The following is a 6,412-nucleotide window of genomic DNA, read 5'->3' as shown; positions in this document are numbered from 1 at the left end:
AAGAAGAAGAAGAAGAAGAAGAAGAAGAAGAAGAAGAAGAAGAAGAAGAAGAAGAAGAAGAAGGCCCTGTAGCATCTTCTTAACCTGGTGCAACTCCCCCAGAGCTTATCAGATATCCTGCATATCAGAAATTTACATTATGATTCATAACAGTAGCAAAATTACACTTATGAAGTAGCAAGCAATTAAAATAATTGTATGGTTGGGGGTCTCCACAACATGTGGAACTGTATTAAAGGGTCCCAGCATTAGGAAGGTTGAGAGCCACTGGTTTACATCCTGATCCACAGAGTAGAGACAATGGGTGGGACATGGGTTTTTGACACCTCAAAGTCCATGCCTGAATTGGATTCCATCAACTTACAGTGGAAGAAGAGAACTGATTCCTAAAAGTTGTCTTGTGACCTTTAAACACATACCATGACACACATGTGCCTGTATGTACAAGTGTGTGTACAGACACGTGTACACACACACACACACACACACACACACACACACACACACACAGAAAATATGACCAAGGCTGTAGAATCCTTTGGGGGCAGAACCCACCAGGAGTCCTCACTCCCTGTATGGGAGCTAACACTGTGAAAGGTCTCAGTCACTCACACTGTGGACAGACCAGCATATTGACAACAGCATGGTGAGGACTCTGAGGAGAGTTCAAGAAACAGACAGCATGGTGGCGGTCTCTGAAGAGAGGAATCCGAGCCTACATGGCAGAAACAGGAGACTCATACCTTTCTAGTTGGAGGGTGGTTTTGCCATTCAAGCCTGCAGGCAGGCTCTCTGATTCCTAGACAGGTGTCAGGGAAGGGGTGGGAGCAGGGTGTGTGGCCACTGATATTCCCTTCAATGAAAACTCAAGCAAGAGATCCTGGCACCTGGGAATGTGTGAGCTAAGGCCTCACAGAGTGTCTCTGTAGAGTGCCTGTGGATGCCTGTGGGAGGGGAAGGTTGTTGCAGGTACTGCCTCTGAGCAGCAGCAGGCTTCTAGCACTATGTTCTTCCATAGTAGAATTTGTTGGCATTTAGTATCACAGAGAGAGCATCATCTAAAACCCAGAGACCTCAAGGATGTCTGCTAAGGTCATTGTCACTGTCACCTAGTGTTACAATTGCCTAGTGGGTTCCTCACCAGTGGGTTCCCCTGGCCTTAGATGTGTTCTCTGTGGCCTTGGCCTGATGCCACCCTTGCCTCTTCAGACTCCCTCTGCCCTTCGCCCTGCCCAGTGCTGTAGGAAGTGGTCCTCAGTGGTTGGAGCAATAATAAAGTGGCCCAATGGGTCTGGTGAGATGGCTCAGCGGGTAAGAGCACCGACTGCTGTTCTGAAGGTCCTGAGTTCAAATCCCAGCAACCACATGGTGGCTCCAAACCACCCATAATGAGATCTGATACTCTCTTCTGGTGTGTCTGAAGACAGCTACGTTGTACTTATGTATAATAATAATAAAGAAGTTTTTAAAAATAAAATAAAGTGGCCCAATGAATTCAAGAACAGCAAAGTGTGGCAGAGGCAGGAGGCAGATCAGGGAGTCCCTCCCATTACAACCTTCTACCTTCAGAGTACAGAGAGCCCAGCAGTTCTATGTATGAACTCATTAGTTGCCCTTACAATTTCCTGTGGTTTCCTTAGCAGACCTGTGAGTCAGGGACATTGTCCCTGTCATAATTTTATTTCAGTTGATATGAAATATATTGACAAAAAGAAACTTAGGTGGGGGAAAGATATTGATTGTCTCAACTTGTAATTCCATCTGTCATAGATAGTTACCATCTATCATTGTGGGAAGGTCAGGGCAGGAACTTCAAACAACTAGTCACATCACATGTGGTCAAGAGCAGAGAAAAATAAATGTATGCATTTGGTGGATTGCTTATTTGTGCTCAGCTGAACTTCTTCATTCTTATATAGTTCATGGCGGAGGCAGGTGGATCTCTTTGAGTTTGAGGCCAGCCTAGTCTACATAGTGAGTTCCAGGACAGCCAGAGCTATGTAGTGAGACCTGAATGCAGATACCACCTCCTGTTGGCTCTGCAGGCAGAGCTCTTTCTGTCATCTCTTCCTGGTGCTGTTTTATCCCCACAGCTGTGACTGGGGTCATCACACTCACATTCTCTGACTGTCCTTGCCTAGTGACCTCGTCTTCTGAAAGGCATGTTAAAGGGACACAGCTCTGTCCACTCTCCACACTTAACCCAAGATCTCACTTTGTAACAGTGTAGGATGACTTCTGTTCTCCAGCTCAACCATAGCCATTCTGGCCCATGCTCACCTTGGGTTTCTTCTGGATTATTCTATCCATCTTCGCCGGCCCCTCCCATCTGTCCTGGGGCTCCAGCTGGAGCAGAATCGATGGGGGATTCTCTTGACTCTGCAGATCAGGGAGAACACTTTCAGAAATACTGACCCTTCCAACTCCAGAGCACAACTCCATTTCCGTAAGCAGTCTTTTTATCTGGATTTTATAGTTTTCTGCTACCTAAGCATTTATACCTAAGCATTTCATGTTTCAAGAAGCTATTAGAGTTTTATTATCTTTCATTATCTCTTATGAGCATATAAAAATAGAAGGATTTTAGCCTGGTACAGTGGTGCATGTTTTTAGTTTCAGCACTTGGGAGGTAAAGGTAGGCAGATGTTTGTCCAGCTTGGTCCACATAGTGAGTTCCAGGACAGCCACAGCTACATAGTGAGATATTGTCTCAGAAAGAAAAAAAAGGGGGAGGGGGGAGTTTTTGTCTTGTTTTTGAGATAGGCTCTTGTGTCAGTAGCTCAGATGCATCCAATGTACTATAAAGCAAAGGATGACTTTAAAGTTGACATCCTCCAGTCTCTCTCCATCTCTCTTATTCAGGAATTAAAGACATTCACCATTGTGTCCAGCAAAGTTTTTTTTTTTCAGCTGACAGCAAGAGGATTTATTGTACATGAGTTACACTTGGCCACAAGAGAGAACAGAACTAGTCCAGAATGCCAGAGGTCTAGGGCTGAGAGCCAGGGGGACTGTTTTAGTTGTAAGCAAAGGCAGTCATTTTCCCAGGTGATCTTGGCGAGGTGACGTTCCAGGTCTACTGAGACTTATTACCGACCACAGTATACAGCCCAACAACTTGTTCCAGTGTCCTGGCCCTCAGCATCCCTTACTTCTGTTCCTGCAGGCTTCGTAGGTGCACAAGCTAGTTTACTTGGACCTCTGCCTCATCTTTCTTCTCTTGCGCTTCAGCCTGCGCATTCTCTTCTTCCACCACTAAAAGCCCTTCCCTCTAATGGCACAGGAGTCTCAAACAAGATGGCGCTAAGACCGAGAGAGCGGGGAGGGCGGCCTATTGTTATTTAATGGTCTGCTCCCAAAGTTTTTAAATTAATTAGTGATTCATTAAAAAAAAATCACAAAGTACTACTGAATTGTGTTCATCACACAGTTTCACCTAAATTGTTGCATACTGTATAAATACAGAATAATATCAGATCTGGGCAACTGACATTGGTACACTCCTCCGTGGCTTCTGCATCAGCTCCTGCCTCCGGGTTCCTGTCCTGCTGAGTCCCTGCCGTCACTGCTTCTGATGATGAACTGTTATCCTCCAGTTGCAATCAGTCATGGTCACAGCAAGAATAACCCTAAGACAATGTTGAACAAAAACATTGAGAGAAAACTTCCCTGCTTTGTGTGTGTGTGTGTGTGTGTGTGTGTGTGTGTGTGTGTGTGTGTGTGTGTGTGTCTGTGTGTGTCTGTGTCTGTGTGTGCCCTTGCCTTTTACCAGATTGTGGAAGTTTGGTTCAATTCCTATACCACTCAGAGTACTTATCATGACTGATTATTGAATTGTATCAAATGTTGATTCTGCATCTATTGTGGTCATCATTTGATTCTCGTCTTTGGTCTGTTGAAATGATAAATTTCATCTATTTTCAGAACAACACAGGGACAACCCAGATATAATCATATCCTAGCTGTTAGTATTCGGACAACTCCACTGGCCTGCTCTCAGAGACCTAGCAATTGCTTGTATCATCATCTGCTGCCATCCCTGTGGGCCACCAGGTGTGTGCTGTAGGTAAAAGCTCTCTCCCTTGAGTTCCCTCTTCTGATCTCTGTACACCTCCTCTCTGCCCACTCTCTCTGCCCTCATGGCTTTCTTTCTGCTCCCTGCCTGTCTGTCTGTCCTCTGTCTACATGCCCACTTGTCTGCCTCTATTCCTCCCCCAGGTCCTTGCTCTTTGCTCTTCTTCCCTCTCTCAATGAATCCCTTTTGCAATAATCTGTTACAAGGTGTAATTTCTCAGAGGTACACCTTGGCATGGGCCCACCAAAGATACCCCCTTGCCACATTATATTCCATAACACTTGCCTTCTTCAAGTGTTCAAACCATCTAATAATTTCCTATAGTGCCCACGATAAAAATAAAGTCTTAGTATAATGGATCAATTAGGGATGCATTTACTGTGGGAAGGCAGAGAACTTGATTAATTGCATAAATAATGATGACATTAACAACAAAAGTACATGACAATCTGCAGAGCCACGGTTGCCTCAGCAGCCAATGGCACAGGTCTCTAGGTTGGCATTCCTGCCTTGCCCTTACGCTTGTAAGATGGCTTTGACAGCTCAAGGATCATTACTGGGGAAAAGACATGATGATGGTAAAAACTAGCAAGTGACCAGAAACAGAGATTCTTCTGTGATTCTCCAATTTTGGCCAAACAGGAAAACAGAATCTTTTTTTTTTTTTTTCCTAACAGGTCACATACTCATCTGTAAGCCAATCCCAGGGTCATGACAGCTTCAGACAAACCTGGATTTCCCCCTGCACTGGGAGGCATTGCTGCTAGGCATCAGGGACAGAGGCATGTGGCTCCTGCAGTGATTTCTACCCATCACTCCTTCTCCCAAGGTGTTGTACGCTCCCCCCTCCCCATCATATCCCAGGCTTAGATGAAGAAAGTACCTTTTCCTCCCTGGGATACTCTCTCCACTTCCATTATCCCAGCCAGAGAAACCTGTTCTTCAGACCAACTGATCCCAAGATGTACATCTGCCACTCACAGCCGGGCGGTGGTGGCGCACGTCTTTAATCCCAGCACTTGGGAGGCAGAGGCAGGCGGATTTCTGAGTTCGAGGCCAGCCTGGTCTACTGAGTGAGTTCCAGGACAGCCAAAGCTACACAGAGAAACCCTGTCTCGAAAAAAACAAAACAAAACAAAAAAACAAAAAACAAAACATCTGCCACTCACTCCTGTGTTAGGGGACCATGACACCCAGTGACTTCAGAGATCCTCTTAACTGTCCCTTTGAGCCTTGATCATCCATTCTATCCCTTCCTACTATACCCAACCCTGCATCCAGTCTCCATCTATCCTTCCCAGGGCCACTCTATCCTTCATGAAGAACCCTTCTACCCTCATAGGTAGACCAGTTCTCCTACTCCTTCAAGCCCACCCACCAAACACTCCCAGGCATGGCAGTATCTCAGCATACACTATCACTACCAGTGAGTTCCCTGGGAGTCAAGACCAAAGTCATCTTGGTAGCTCCTCACCCCTGCTGAAGACATGGGCCTCAGAGGCAGAAGGAACAGAATCCAGTATAGAAAAAAAAAAAAAAAAACCAGGAGCCATGAAGTGACCCCATGTGAGGGTCTTGGTGGACCTCAAAGCCATCCATAGAGGTTAGTACCAGGAACAAGGAAATCCCTGTATCCCCCCTGGACATTGGCAACCATGAAGTTAGAAGTGACTCACCCAAAGCCAAGCACAGGGCACAGAGGGGACTTTGGTTTCTCCCACCATGTGGGGAAGGAGAGAGGGAGGAGGCAGGAGGTAACTGTGTGTGTGTGTGTGTGTGTGTGTGTGTGTGTGTGTGTAATGACACGGGGACAGAAACAAGGGCAATGAGGATAGCCAAAAAGCTGGACAGTTCAGACACCAAGCAGAAACCCCTGCTGAGTCAGCTAGAGGTGACTTCACATTGGTTATCAGGCAGAGATGACCAAGAGGGAAATTGCATTTGAGTCAGCATTGACTAGGATCAGAGTCCATGCTGGGCAGAGTCAGAGAGCTAGCAGAGCCCTGGTCCTCAGCCATAAGAACTTCACTGGCTGGGAAAATGGACACAGGCATTAGGAAAGCCATGAAGTAAGACAAAGTAGTTCACACCTTGATCCCAGGGGAGGGGCTGTCATGATTCCCACAGTTTTATGGTTAAAATGGATCGTCTGTGTGTCAAATCAGCAAGCAGTGGTCTTATAAAGATTAATCTTCATATAAATGCCTAGGAGACATACCTCCAGGCCTATCTATAAAGATGCTTCCAGAGGTTGAGCTGAGGGAAGATACTGAATGTGTAGAGAACCTATGGGCTGGGGTTAAAGGCTGAATGAAAAGATGAAGTAGAAAAAAAAAA

General features: G+C 45.9%; 1 long non-coding RNA gene across 2 annotated transcripts in view; it reads right to left on the bottom strand.

Annotated features, from left to right (window-relative positions):
* Positions 1–2,280: 2,280 nt before the first annotated feature.
* LOC116080341 overlaps positions 2,281–6,412 on the bottom strand; it is a 48,629-nt gene continuing 44,497 nt past the window's right edge. The window contains exons 3-4 of one of the 2 annotated variants that reach the window (XR_004114405.1): positions 3,492–3,629; positions 2,281–2,379 (exon numbers count right to left, since the gene is read on the bottom strand). This is a non-coding gene — a long non-coding RNA (uncharacterized LOC116080341). Of the gene's footprint in view, positions 2,380–3,418; positions 3,630–6,412 lie in introns of those variants that run through there. The other variant, XR_004114404.1, reaches the window with a different exon arrangement.

The sequence above is a fragment of the Mastomys coucha genome, unplaced genomic scaffold (genome assembly GCF_008632895.1).
Source record: "Mastomys coucha isolate ucsf_1 unplaced genomic scaffold, UCSF_Mcou_1 pScaffold6, whole genome shotgun sequence".
Lineage (NCBI taxonomy): Eukaryota > Metazoa > Chordata > Mammalia > Rodentia > Muridae > Mastomys > Mastomys coucha.
This window is presented reverse-complemented; position numbering and strand designations above follow the sequence as displayed.